The sequence below is a fragment of the Metopolophium dirhodum genome, chromosome 9 (genome assembly GCF_019925205.1).
Source record: "Metopolophium dirhodum isolate CAU chromosome 9, ASM1992520v1, whole genome shotgun sequence".
Classification (NCBI taxonomy): Eukaryota; Metazoa; Arthropoda; class Insecta; order Hemiptera; family Aphididae; genus Metopolophium; species Metopolophium dirhodum.
The window spans coordinates 22,054,643-22,070,975 of record NC_083568.1 but is presented as its reverse complement, the minus strand read 5'-3'; the positions used below and the strand labels follow the sequence as shown (position 1 = coordinate 22,070,975).

The window sequence follows — 16,333 nt, the reverse complement described above, 5'->3', positions numbered from 1 at the left end:
TATAATAATTTGCTAGCAATAAATATAAGAGATAAAAAAAAAACTAGCACTTTCAGTATAAAGATGATTTTCACACATAAACAATGATGCAGTTAAGGAATGTATAAGCCCTAAGAAATAAAAGAAAATAATTTTTAAATTACGACTACAAACAGTTTATTATAATTTTTGGTAAATGGTAAGTACTAATTATTCGTGTGTAATTACGTAAAAATAAGATAAAATCATAATTATACGACTATTGTCGATAAATTATATCAAAATCGGATCTTAAAATTAAGAACCTGTATGATTATTGGGGATGTCCAATTTCTACATGTGACAGTGTGGCCGTTCTTTATTAGTCTATTACATTTTAGTTTATTTGGTATAATGATATGTGTTCATAAACATTACACTGCTAAAGAAGATACTGTTTGTATCTAGAGGTTTGTAAATCATGAAGTCTTAAATAAATGTTTAACTCTATTACCTAGTTAATATTAAAATAGTTCGCAAATTAAATATTTAATAATAGCAGCTCACGTGTTTTTCATACGTTTTAGACCAATAAGCGGTGGTAAATTACACATACTTAAGAATTTATGATTTCAATGTTATATACATTTATGAACTCCAAAGACTTGACAAGATTCTCAATTTTAATCGACCTTAAAATTAAGTTTTTTTTCAAAAATCTCATAAGATAATTGCATTGTATTTATTTTTGGTACACGTAATTTTAAATCAAAATAGTGATTCCTAAAGAGCATAATCTAGAACTTTATAAATTCAACCGTTTTTTCGATATTACAATCAAACTTCAGGGTGTATGTTTAATTTACTACCGCTTTTAATAGTTTTTATAGTTATGCAAACCAGAGAGAATTTCATTTTCTACAAAGTATTGACATGTGCATGCGCAGCGTTACAGAAACTCTCGGAAACTCACACTAATGTTCATGTATTACTTACAAATAGACATAGCCCAAATGTTCATGTCATGTGAATTTCCTAAATATTACTCTATATAACATGATATTCTGGAGACCTGTGCCATTTACAACTTCATCTTTTTTAGTCGGACCAATATCTCGAAACGTGTTGGGTTAAAATTGTTTTAAATATATTAAAAAACAAGTTAAATGTAATATGTTGTATGCAATTATGTTATTATTACCTGACTCGCATTGTAAGTGTACCGATAACGTATTTCTCTATGGACTTTATGACACCCGTACTATTAATCTGAAAAAAAATGAAACAAAATATTATATTATTATGTCGATTATAATAATTATAGTACTTATCACCATAATTCATAGGATAATATAATACAACACAAATTGATTGTGTTATTGCACGACCCTACAATATTGTTATGCATAAATTATCTATTGATTTGCCATTACCCTTAACGTATCAATGTACTCTGATATTTATTAACTTAATTCGTTGAAAGTAAATGAGAAAAATTAGCGCAAAATAACATTTTTTAAACGTATCGATATCGAGTATACAATATTATACATATTGACATTTAATTATCATCTCTCTACTTTGACTTCAATACCTTAACATATAATAATAATCGAATAAAAAAAATAATTGTTTGTTGCGTGTTGGTTTTCTTTTTCTTTATTCTCTGTATCCATATTAACATTTAAGCACAATTTTATGGAATAAAAATACTTGGAAATTTAACTTATTATTAACATAATATTTCATACAATACAAACGAAAGGGTTCCAATGTAAAAAAGAAGTAAAAATCAAAATATATTATATTCAAACAAATTGACTTTTAAGAGTAGGAGGTATTGTTAATCATTATTAAGATTTATTTATTTAAATATAATGAAGAAAAAAATACTCAAGATAATCGTAGTAAACTCAACTTTGATAAATCCAATTTCATTTTCGTAACATTTCTATAGTTATTTTCTCTCCAGTGTTACAAGTATATTCCAATACATTTGACAGTTAAATCCAGTTAATATATATTTTGAACAAATCTAATTACAATGCGTTTAATATAAGTTGTATGAGAGCAGTATTTAATAGCCACTTAAAACGAAACTTGCCCGTTAATTATTTGACTTAATTAGAGTATTACAAGTTATATATATTTACATTGAATTAGATTTAAGTCCTAAGTGTTGGTGAATAAGCTTTTGTTTTAAAAACGGTGTGCACATATATGTATATTTTTAGGGTGTGGGGGAGTATTTAACTTCAAAAGTTTGATATTATAGCATTAAAGTTTATAATTAATACCATAACAAAATAAAATACACTTGACATAAGATTATTTGTTATAGTTATTTTAAACTAGCTATATACCCTTAAATGAAAAAAGAATATGTTAATGTATATAGGTAAATGTAACTATTTAGGAATATAAAATTAAATATATTTTCCTTAATATAGTAAGGATATCGTAGAAATCAGCTATAAAGCACAAAATTAAAATGAATATAATATTGCCTGTTAGCCATTTAGCCAGTGCAACTATTGTGAACACAAATACAGTTATTTACAAATAATTAAATTAAAAAAAATAGTAATTTTTCACAAATTAAATTGAAAAATATCATAATATTAATATGCAGTATGTGGTCAATACCGTAAATTTGACAAATGTTGAGTGGTGTATGCGACGCACCATAAATATATAGTGATTTACCTGGACTATAACAATAGTACTTTATACTATGTATACATTTCCAGTAATTATAAAAATATGATCGTACCATAATCGGTATTGTACAGTCGAAACTGGGCACAAAACAACATAATACGACTTCGTGAAATGGAATTAGGTACGAAATTATTATACACCACGCCGATGGGTGGGCAGGATACAACGGACTTGCGGCTTGTGGACCGTCAACCACAGCGAAAACTTCGTCGAATCTGAAATGGAGGTACACACACACAAAACAAGAAAGAATCTCTGTGAAGGCCCTTAAAGGTTTAATACCGTATAAACTATGTGTGGAACAAGTGAAAGACTCCAGAACTTCTTCCTAAGTTATATTACATAAAATTAGTTAAATAACTGGATTTGTTATGAGTAGGTACTATAAAATTACTAGGTAATGAATGTTCAGATGTATGTCACGGAAGTGTGGTGGAGAAGTTTAAACCAACATGATTCACTTTTTAATAATTTTTTTAGAACAATGGATATCATTTTACAATTTTTTTTTTTAATAAAATAACAATTTTTTTTTAAACTTAATTTTAGATTCTGAGTGAAACGATGAATGTATTGATTTTACAATGATGTGTGTTTTTTTTTTTTATTTTTTTTTTTATTTTTTTATTTTTGTGTCTGTGTACACGATAAGTAGTCGAAATAATGCTTCGATTTTCGACTTCAGTATCTTGTTCGATGGGAAAGTGAATATCGTTGGTGCATTGGGGAGGTCAAAATTTTAATTTCCCAGTAGTTTTCAAAAGCGATGTGAAAAACAAAAGAAAAATTAAGGAAAAACGGGAATTTTTACGCAAAATCGATTTTTTGTAACTCTAAAACAAATGACCGTAGATGCATGAAATTTTCACTGGTTGTTTATATTTGCATTTTCTATACACCATAAAATTTACAAAATATTTTGACTCTTTTTGAGCTGTTTACGGCCATTGTCAGTTTTCAATTTTCTTAGTTTTTTTTTCTATAAATATCAATAAAATTTTATCTGTTGAGTAAAAAAGCTTGAAAATTTAATAGAAGGCTCCTAGGTTATTGTTTCAAAGGCAGATGAAAAAAATTAAAAATCCTTAGTCACAGTTTTTAATTATAAGCATTTAAAGTTCAAATTTTGACAAAATACGGAAAAATCACGAAAAATAGCAAATTATTTTGATGAGAATTCATAAAAATTTTTCTTTTCAAATCTAAGATTTGAAAATGTAATATAAGATTACTCATAAGTTTGTCTACCTTTATCAAAAAAAAAATGTCTAGAAGAAACTTAAATTAAATTTTTATGAGCGTCTGAAATTTATATTTTTACAACATTTGATATTTACTCGATTTCTCATGTAACAATTTTCTTATTTTATTGTAATTAAAAAACGAATGACTGTAGATACTTGAAAATTTCACTGAATGTTTATATTAGCATTTTCTATACACCATAAAATGTTGAAAATATTTTGACTCTTTTTGAGCTGTTTACGGACATTGTCAGTTTTCAATTTTTTTAGTTTTTTTTTCTATAAATATCAATAAATTTTTATTTGTTGGGTAAAAAAACGTGAAAATTTAATATAAGGCTCCTGATATATCGTTCTAATAGCAGTTGAAAAATATTAAAAATACATAGGCACAATTTTTTTTTATAAGCATTTAAAGTTCAAATTTTGACAACATTTATCAAATTTATAATTTATTAATTATTTTGTAGTTAAAAATTTATAAATTTTTAACTTTTATGGCTAAGGATTGAAAATTTAAAACAAGGCTCCACGTAAATAGGTTATATTTAAATTACTTTATTCACAATAATATCATCAAATATACTTGGTAAAATCATAGGCTGACTGACCGTTTTCGCTCAGAATCGTTTTTCTTATACAATGATATTATATCATTGAATTCAAATTTAACACCATCCATTACAGCGACCCACTTGTAACCTACCGTACAGCAGAGCGACATCCACTTATCCACCTTTTTTTAATGTAATTTCAAAAATAAATATTTTGGGTACATAATGCAACATTGGCCTGTAAGGTAGAAACAATGAATTGTCCATGCTGTAGCGTAAACTATTTCTTAACATATTATATATATAGGTACAATAGGTACATTCTTGATAAATTTGAATCATTAGAATATAGAAATGATAAAAACGATAATTTTTTTTATAGGTAGGGAAATATTTAATCGTATTGCAGCGGCTAATCTTTTTAAAAATATTTTAGCGTACCGCTTCTAATAATTTATTATACCAATAAATCAATACATTTTCAATTTAAATATTTAGGTATATGCACATTTTTTTTACACTTGCATTACCTCTTTTATTTTTATTCAAACTCAAGCATTGAATAATATGACGTATGGTAGCAAATTTTTTTTTATCTCAGACCATGTTCAGTTTAGTTGGATTTAGTTTGTGTTTGATTACGATGGAACAAATCATGAAGAAAAATATAATGACGGAACCTTGTTTCAAGCTGAGGCAATTGACCGGAAAACTAGGAGGTTCTATAACAAAATTCGATATTTATTACGATAGTGAACTGCTCGGTCTTGATGAGGAACCAAGTCAATATTTTTCTATACGGCCAACATAACACGTTCGTAGTTGACACGATTGTTTTTTATAAATTGTGCACACCTGGCTGCAAATTTAACTGTAACGTTTAATATTTTCCATATTGGTGACTACTTGTCACTGGCACTAAAATGGCGTAAGACCAAAATATAGCTGTCTTATAGTTTTTATTTATTAATATTCTAAATGGTCGTGTTTGTACGTAAATTATTCATACTTTTTATAAGTTTTACCATTAGTTTATTTTAATTTTATTCTCATAATATTATGTTGTAGGTATATTGTATAAATATTTCCAAATAAAAAGTATATACATAATATTAATTATATGTGTATAAATGTATAATGTAATATAAATGTATAAATAAAAAAATGTGCTAAAAATAATATATTGAACAATACGTTTAACTGTGAAATAAATATCGGACCATCTCTTCGATGCGCTTAGGAGTTAAGGGAATTTCGACATAGTTTTCATTTATTTATATAAACAAAAAAAAACTTGTACGTACATAAGTTCCAAAACAGATTAACGTACATGTTAAAAATCCACAATCTTTTACGTATAAAACGTTAAACTTAATGTTCATTATATTATTTTTAGTACATATATAATGTATTGTAATTATTTATATGTTTTTTATTTAGATATTTACCTATACTATATACTAAATATTATTATAAGAATAAAATAAAAATAAGTCAACAAAAAAATCTGACAGTTAGACGCGTTTCAATATTATTAATTGAAATGCAAAATTAATTCTCAATAGTTAATTTTTATTATTTTTACTTTGTGATCAAATATAATAATACGATGGCTCATTATTATCAAAAGGGTAATAAAAAAATTATATTTTAGTTTAATTTAAGCTAGGTAGATACTATCGATACAGTTAATTTGTTAAATTGTCTTGAATGAAGAAATCATGGAATCTATACTTACTATTACAATATATTTGCAACAAAGCAATGCAAATTATTATGTATCTTCATAGTTCTATAATACTCGTGTAAGTTATGCTGTGGGGAAAAATGGAACCTTCCTACAAAGGTTTTAATCATAACGTCTCATTCAGTAAAACTTTTAATTATTTTTAGTGGCAGTATTCCATTATTATTTTCGAAATTCATTAACCAGTAATGAATGCTTTTTTATAAATTTGTTTTCTATAAAAGAAAAAATTATAAAACCTTTTCCATACAAATATGAAATAATGAAAAAAAAACATTTACTATAACTCTAATTAACTAAAAACATTATAATTAATTCCATAGGTGCCTAACAACTAACAACTCACATAGTCTCACCTTCTTAAAGTAACTAAAATTAGCAAAGTCACACACGTGTGTTACTATAAATAATTTCTACTGTTGACAATAAGCTAAAAAATTACTGAACTATTTGCTGAATGGTTCATATTTATTTAAGCACAAAAATAGACAGTAATGAACTACTGTGATGGTGTGAAAATTATAATTATAATATATTATCGTGCATGGTTAGCTTCCAAGTATGTATTACATTGCAGCTAGGCGCTAGTAAGTAATTATCTATCTATAGTCCATACTAATATTATAAAGAGGTAATTGTTTAAAATATAACAAGTTCATATTGTTTATTAATTAAGTAGGATTTAACATCTTGTGAACTTGTATCTTATTTATTTGTAGGTCCCGCTTAAGGTAAGAGTATTTTCAATACTTTCATACACTTTGGTGAATTCATTTTAACTAAACAAATAATATGACGATACGCAATACTTAATTTTTTTTTTCAAATGTGATCAAAATAATACACTTATAAAGTCATAAATTGAATAAATATTAAATAGTACGGTATATATTTGTATTGAAGTAAAAAAAAAGTTCACAATACTATGCCATAATAATTGCAGTACTAATTAGCAGTATTCAATTATTTCTTGAAAGTATTCTAAATTGACTTAGTAGATACTGAATAGTAAACAAAATACGAAAAGCAAAAAAAAAAAAAATAGTAGATAATTATTTTCTAAACGCATAAACACCCAATTAAAACTCACGGGACGTATACAAAACATAATATTATTTTATCCGTAGAAAAATAACAATATTGCACCACCTTATAAATGACAAAATAAAATAATATAATAATCCAAATGATTAATAATGTTTGTTGATAATTTCTATTCGGCTGAATGACCAATTTATACTGCAAATTAAAATCTGTTTTTTTTAAAATCTCTTTAAGTTTGAAACACAATGTTCATCCCCGTAATAAATTAAGCTTCAATTTTGTGCAAGGTTAATCGTATTATTTTTTTCTAACTATATACATTATACATATATATGTGTATATATATATATATATATAAATTTTAAAATTAACGTTCTTTATAATCGTTATAAGTTCAAAAAAACGTCCTATAACGCAAACCGAGTGCCACTTTCGAATGAGATGATTTATTAATTGTGTGTTAAATTAAAACAATAATAATAATAATCATATTATATATTATATAATGATTATTTTTCACAGTGGTGTGGAATTTTATACGATTGGGTTTTTATTTTTGTTATTTATAATATTATTGTATACAACTATTAATATCTAGAAAAACTACCCAAGTACCTTAGTAATTGCTATAATATTATGAAGACTTAATATATCTAAAATAACGAGTTTAATGTTAGGTATAAAAGAATTTGCTATACCTACATGACGTATGTAGGCGCACTTATAATTATTAGTTAAAATATATATATATATATATATATAATATTATATACGTTCGCATATTTGTTGTAAAATTGAGTGATGTAAGAAAATTTACTCTATTAATTATTATTGTTATAAACACTCGTCTATGTATAGATCGTAATAACATAATCGTGTGCGAATTATGGTAATTAATGATGAATTTGACGACCGTTGCCTTGAGCCTATATACCATATTATATTTGTATATACATATACCTATATTATATACCATAAAATGTGCACCTATGTATATGCATGTATGAATGTTGTTTCACGAAACTTCACGCATTATGTAACATAATATAACATTTTGTACTCGCACAGTTTTGTATCAGTGCACTATTTTACTATTCATGTTTCCACACCACGGTATAAAAATTGAAAATTTTAAATTTTGAGGTCACGATGTGTTTTTAAATTATGTAGGCAATATTAGGTTTGTATCGGTAATTAATCATATCAACGTAAAATGTATTTTGTTACCATTGTTTAATGTAATATCTGATTTTTAAGTAAGAAACGCGTATTTTTGATCATTATTCTCTCTCTGTCCGTGTCCCGACATTATTCTTCGTAGCGCTGCAATGGGAAATGTCAAAAATTAAATTACAAAGGACAGAAATAAAAATGTATATTCCACGTTGTCCAATATACGATCCGATGAACAATGAATCATCTCATTTTTATATCCTCCAAGACGGGTTCGTTGAGTGTCATCATGTATCCATCATAATAATATATATATATATATTAGTATCAGATGTATATTATATTATTGTATACCTAATTTACAAATCATTGTAAACAATTCGAAAATTCCAACGAAAAAAATAAAATATGTAAAATATTGTAGGTATAATATCAATATTATAGTAGATACATTTTAAAAGTGTGAATTTTTTTTTCATTCGTGGAACTTTGTATGCAATTTAAGCGAGAAAATATTTTCAGAAAATTGGCTACGTTTCATACTATTTCAGGTACTTTTAACTAAATGTAACACATAAAATAAATGAAATCATTTATTCTATGGCCTAAAATGCACAACGTAAAATTACACAGTCTACGCGATAAGGATTTTTAATGAAAATAATATAATTCAATAAGTCAGGTAAATAGATTTTTTATCATACCACACATAATGATTTAGTTTTATCTTAAACTGTGATTCAATTTCCTATTAATGACTACACCGATGACTGAACATTATTTTTAATGTACGCAATCGATTAAGATAAAAATGTATTATTATTATACTAATTCATTATATTATATGTATTATATTAAGTCGCAAGCCTGCTTAAGTGTAATCATTCAATTGTATTAATTTATTAGTTGTTGTATATTAATATTAAAATATTATTTTATTTAACATTACGGGGTAAGCCCAAATACGCGACAATAGAAGATAATAAATAATTAATAATTAATAATATTGTAATAGGTAGTAACAAATAAATTACAACAAAATAATAATAATAATAATAATAATAACATAATATCACATAGATTAAACTTCTAGGACAATATGATAAAGAATCTCGGTATTACAGAATCGTGAATGAAGTAAGTGTGAAGTTGATAGTTATACTATAGTTATAGTTACGACATAAATAATATGCCCGGGTGGCGTCACAATTTTAATACAACGGATCTGACTGAACATATATTGATAGCAATAATATGTAGATATATTATGTACCTACTCAAAAGTTACCTCAGAATAGTATCGTTAACTTCTATCTGTTTTTTAAAGAATACATTACCCATAATTCGAAAATACCTATATAATATCATAGAATAATTTTTTGTTTGATGAGGTACCTAACCTTACGTAATCCAACTTATGACGGCCTCGTAATAATATGGAAAATATATAAAATTAAGTAATTAAACTGGATTAGAACAGGTTAAGACAATATCTGGACGGGCAGTTGTAGTAATAAGGGATAGCGAATCTATGCCATAGATACCGTTGCAGACTCGTGCAACCATTAAGTTATTATAATTTTATATTAAAAGATAAAACATTGTACTCATATAATAAGCCAATCCTACGTAATAAAAATATACCTAAATAAAATATCAGCTCAATTAATTTTGTAAGTTGTATAGGTATATCGATTATTGGGCAAACACATTGATGTAGATGTCAATGAACTATGTTACAAAATATTATTATTGTTATGGAAATATAATCAATAGAAAACCGATCGAATGGAAATTGTATCTCCAATAATATATTATGGCAACACCTATGGATCCAAGGAACTTGTGTAATGTATAATATTATAACAATGATAATATAAACTTAGGTGCACTGCAATATCGATTGATTAATGCAAAATCTATAGATTTCTCTATGACAGGCAATTTATATAGGTATTTTATGTAACTGAGATACGAAACTTGTATCTTGCAGTATTTAAATGTATTCTCAAAGAGTAGATTGTAAATATTTTATCTCATTACAAAGTATTGAGTATTACATTTTACAGATTAATTCCTGATCACAATTTATTTCCGTCAAATAATTTCAAAAGCACTCGATGGATAGCTATCATGACTCAAGTGTATAATATCGAGGAAAGATTGTATGCGCCGAATACACCGCGTTTTGCAAGTTATTTATTATTTACACATACGTGCCGTATAATAGATAATTTATGAATATTTATACTTAGCGCGTTGCATTAAAATAGATATAATTATCCGCAGCACTCAAAGTAGAAAACAATAAACTAACCAACAACCTATATACTGCAGTATACGCAAGATTTATAAAACTATCGACAAACACTTAGTTGAAAATTAAATCTAATCCACATAGACCGACAAAATACACTAGAAACAAAAAAATAATATTTACCTATATACTAATATTTTTTTAACCTCCTCTATGACTATTTTAAATCAAATAAATATTGATTACAATATTCATACGTAATAACATGACATGGTCCCGAATTCCAAAATACAGTAAGACCTCCTTGTAACGGAATCGTTCGGTACCAAAATATTTCTCCTATAAGAAGGAGTTTCTGTTGAAAGGAGATACCTATAATATGCTGGATAAGGTATATATAGGTTACACAGGACTGTTGTTATTTTCTGTTGTATGGAGAGATTTTGGTCTTATAGAGGATCTGTTATAAGGAGGTTTTGCTGTATACGATATACCACAGCATCCTCCAATACCGACTCGGAACCCCACAACCACACGTGGCTTCCTTGGAGTGAGCAGGAGATCGCGGTGGAGTCGCGGCGAATCTGAGTGGGTTGTTTTTATTTTACTCGCCGTTCGACCAACTGAATAAAACAAGTAGCACGTGACTTATTATTCTGGACACGACATGGATATTTACATAATATCCATGAGCATAATAATGTATTGATTTTAGTGATTTTACTCTTTCCTGTTCCACGGATAATATTAACAATTACCAAGCCCATGTTTATCGCCCGTGTCACTATATTAAAATATATTATATATATATATATATATGCCTAACAATTATTAACCAGGGAGACACGATATTTCATATTTTATTAATTAATCAATAATGTGTCCAACCATGACTACCGTGACCCGGACGGACCGCATCACATAGCATGATATCCACTATGCAGAGCCGTCATTGGTATAATGTTTGGTTTTGCATAATGCCGGTTATAAGTTTTTGAGTTGTATATTTCTACTACTTACCTAACTAATTTTTAATCCGAAATCGACTTGATTTATTTGTCTATTCAACAACAACTGTAAAAACTATTTTATAATCATATAAATTATCTAGGTACCGTAACCTCGCCATTATGAAATGCGAGTTATTGTATTTTAATATGTTTAATTAATATACATCACGCATTTACGCGCGGGTACTAAGTATTAAAACCAAGAAAACATAATAAATACAGAAAAAAACCTTAAAAAATGCACATAAATGTCCTAGAAATGTTTATTGACATTTGATTAAATAAAATGTTTAATCAATATACAATACCCAGAAAATGTAAGAAATAATATAACTTTTCCTATGCGAACGATATTCAAGGTATAATAATACCAATTCTTCATAAATGTTATAACACAATCTATGATTTATTTTATTTTAAAACATTTTTTAATCGTTTATAAAAAAATTTAATATTTTTTTCACAATTTGAATCATTATTTTAATCAAAAAATAATTTTTTTTTTTATGAAATATAATTACCAAAAATTCCTTCATCAAAATTTTATTTTATCCTTTTTCTGCTTATGTCTTAAACAGTAAAACTTATAATCTGTTTACGATAACGTATACTTACCTATTATACCAAGATACACAGTTCTATACAGTGGCGTACCCAAGATTTTTCGATGGGGGGAGGGGGGGGGGGGTTGCTAAGCAAAGTAAATAAGAATTTGATATCCGTTACCTTATACTACGTCGTTATTACTATATCCCGTAACCGTAATAACCTATACAAATAATACGTAGGTATTGATAATACTCAAAATGTTTCTTCAAACTGTTTATAGATATATCATGGTTTGTACCTACTTTGCCTTAAATTATATAAGATGTATACCATAACACGGTAAAACCAGGGTACGCCACTGGTTACAAACATATTAATATTATTATTATAAATAAATATAATATTTATATTATTTTAAATAAATGATAGTAGGATTTATTTTAATATATCATTATAATATAATTAATATTTAAAATTCCTGGTTTTAAAATATAATATATGTACTGTTTTTTTTGTGAACATCGCTAGATTTTGAAACTGAAAAAATGTTTAATTTTCAATTGAAAATAGTTGGTATTTTAAGGGGTCAGTAAAAATGAACAATAATTCTCTAAATCATCCAGAAAAACCAAGCTTAACAAAAATAGAAATGACCAAATATTTTTATTCAAAACTAGTATTAAACAAAGCCAATTTTGATTTTTTGGTCATAATTCAAAAATGAATGTGGGAAAATGGTTGCAGTTGACTTGAATTTTTTACCAAATATTCAAATTAACATTTTCTACATGTCTTATTTATGTCATTTTTAAAATATTTAAGTTATATTTGTGTAATTTATGACAATTGAAATTTTTTTGATTTGTTTTTCATTAAAAACGTTTGTGAATTTAAATCAAGATTTCTAATAAATTGCTCATATCCTAATTAAAAATGATCAAAAATACATTTTAAGAAACTGTAATCGTTTAAAATTCTAATTTTCACAACATTCATCAAAATAACCAACAATTGGAAATTATTTTCTAGTTTAAAATGCATTTATTTATTAAATTATAACCTACAGATAATTTAATAGGTACATTATTCATACGTTTTGTACTGGAAATTAAAAAACAAGTTTAGTGTAGTAGAGCCACATACTTTTTTTTGTGAGCAATTGGAAGTTCAAATTTTAACGATATTGGATATTCAAAGTAGAGCCTATCTATGGTATCAAAATATATGATATTTATCCTGTTAAGATTTTTACATATTATATTAATAATAAAATGTTAATCGTAGAAACTTGAATCAAAAGAAATATATTAATTACTTAAATTTTCATACTCTATATATGTATACAAATATGTTTGAAATATTTTCATTAATTATATATAAATGTATAAGCTATTAATAGGCATTTAAAAGATAAGATTTTAATTTTTTTGAAAGTATTGATACAATTTTTAGCTCTGTCAAAAAGCCGTATACCTACTAACGGATTTAAAGGGACTGTCAGTTTGCTTTGTACCAGCAATTAATTAAAACATTTTTTTATTATAATAGTAATAATATGCAATATAATAACATAATATATAATTTTTTTTGATATAATTTTTTTTTCGTCGATTTAAGTGCATACTATCATTATTCTATATTGTATATAACTACCAATTTTAGTCAATATTCGTATATTACGTAATACTGGTATAATGTCTATTCAATGTCAACATTATCTAATCAAATCAACCATTGTCAATAATGACTAGTCATTACTGAAAATTACTGATTGCCGACATTGGCGGTTAGGTATATACGTCATATGCGTTACACACATATTACAATAATTGTCTTCTCTTGGAATAACTTTTTTATTTACTTTAACATAACCTAAAATTTATTCTGGATTATCCGTATAAGGTTTTCGTGTGACATAATCCACCTTTTAAGTATAAATAAAATATAAAATACATTTTTATTAGATTTTAGATAAAAACATATTATACGAGTATAGGTATTATGATCCAAAGTAGAATACTTTTGTGTGGAGTTTTATGTATAAATACTTATTTTCATACAAGTAAAGAATATTAGTCATAAGTTTTTAAAATTTAGATAAGCATAGTAGTGGGGTGTCCCTGTGCAACTCCACTCCGCTCATCTAAACTTCACATCCACTTCCTAATGAAAACACAATTGTACGTTGTTTTTTTTAATTAAACAATTAAAAATGTGGGTACATTATTCGATCGTATACAAATTTTGATTGTACCAGCTATAAATAAACCAGCGAGAAATATTCATCTCAACTTGGTGCGCAATAATGAAATTAATAGGTCATAGAAAAAATAAGTCAAAATAAATACGATCGATTGGTGCTCTATATTATTATTATTACGATATAAGATTTTTACCTGGAAAATATTTATTTATAATTTGTATGTTTTATACGCGCGGTACACAATATGTATACATTAATTTTTATGTTTTCCGTTCGTTATCGTTGTTTGCTTTTTTCCCCACCGCGTCTTATTATCATGACGATAAGACACGGTGATTTATCACTCACGTGTTAAAACTACTTCAGTCAGAGTGACAAGGAGAGTCGTATATAGTCGGTATATATGGATGGGGCTGCATAATAATATAAATACACTGACAGAGTTGCACACGCAATATTGACCTCGGAATATTGTAAAATATGTAATCGTTTCAATACAAACACACTGACGTGCAGGAATCATTACCATCGGAGGGTATAAACGATACGAACAGACAATTTATCAAAACCTCCACCAGAGGGGTTGTCATCCGGGAAAACCACCCAAAAGTTAATTTTCTCTTTTCAGCTGAAAGACATTTTATCAGTTTTTGTGCGGTCGTTTTCCGCTGAGGTACTGCGGGGGTATAGACTATATAATTACGAAACAGTTTGATTAATCGAAGGATTGCTGCAGCTCATTCCAATTTTATTTCGTTAAAATCAATTTTTATATTTTTATATGTATGTAATGTATATACATATATTACATTGTATGCCGTCATGTTTTTGCCATACGAACCATCGTTATGATTGACATTCACTTTAATTATATAACAATAATAACTTGTACAAGAAAATATAAATTATCATCTTGTAAACGTAATTTAATTAAACGTTTTAAAATACATAATGCGTTTTTAATTAATTATAATTGATTGAGAAAACAGCGTTTTAAGCAACATAAAAGGATAAAAATGTAGTGTTTGTATACTACAACGGTCATAATATGTTTTGTGATTAATAGCTGTCAACATGCAATATGGTTTAATATTACCTACATGGTGTTATTCCCAGACAGCATTTTGAAATGATAATATTATTATATTATTATAATAACATTACGCTAATATTATTCGTTATTATAATGTTATAATACAATTTTTAAATAAAAAATTGCTGTCTGGGTTCTAGTATTGTGTTATTTATTTAAAATTAATACCTAAAGTAAAAGAGATCTAAGGCAATGATAGTTTTTACTATGGACTTAAACAATTTACTCTAAATGTATTATTTCTAATTCCTGAATAATTAATTTCAAAAATCACTGTTTATTTTAAAATAAATATCAAAATATAATCTCTATTAGATTATAGACCGTAAAATTAATTTTCTCGATAATTTATTTTTGTGCACTGTCAAATATAAAAGTCAGAATAAAAATGTAATAGTACAAAAGCAATCACAGACATAATACCTACTATTATACTTAATTTTTACGATTTCAAAAACACAATTATAAAATTATAAATATTTTGTTACGATTTGAATTTATATGTAGCTGATCATAATATTCAGTGCGTCTTGTTGTCATGGCTCTGAACAGTTTTGCGTTTGTGACCTTCACTGGACGAGGTGTTTGGTAAATGGGTGGCAATCTATCTAGGCGCATAAAAAAGACTATAATTTATAATAATGTTATATTATAATATCATACTCGGCGTCTAGTAATTCATTTGACCGTTGTATACCATTTACGTCGCACATGTGTGAAAAAAAAAACGTTTGGTCAATCGCTGATGGAAATATATTATTTAGAATAATTTAAAAGTCC

The 16,333-nt window shown here is 26.4% G+C and overlaps 1 protein-coding gene across 1 annotated transcript in view; it reads right to left on the bottom strand.

The window, feature by feature from the left end:
* The window catches only part of LOC132951801 (octopamine receptor beta-2R-like), a 182,779-nt gene that overhangs the window by 94,542 nt on the left and 71,904 nt on the right, over positions 1 to 16,333 (bottom strand). Inside the window, exon 3 of the mRNA XM_061023770.1 lies at positions 1,160 to 1,227. The gene's annotated coding sequence lies outside the window, so the exon portion shown is untranslated. The remainder of the gene's footprint in view (positions 1 to 1,159; positions 1,228 to 16,333) is intronic.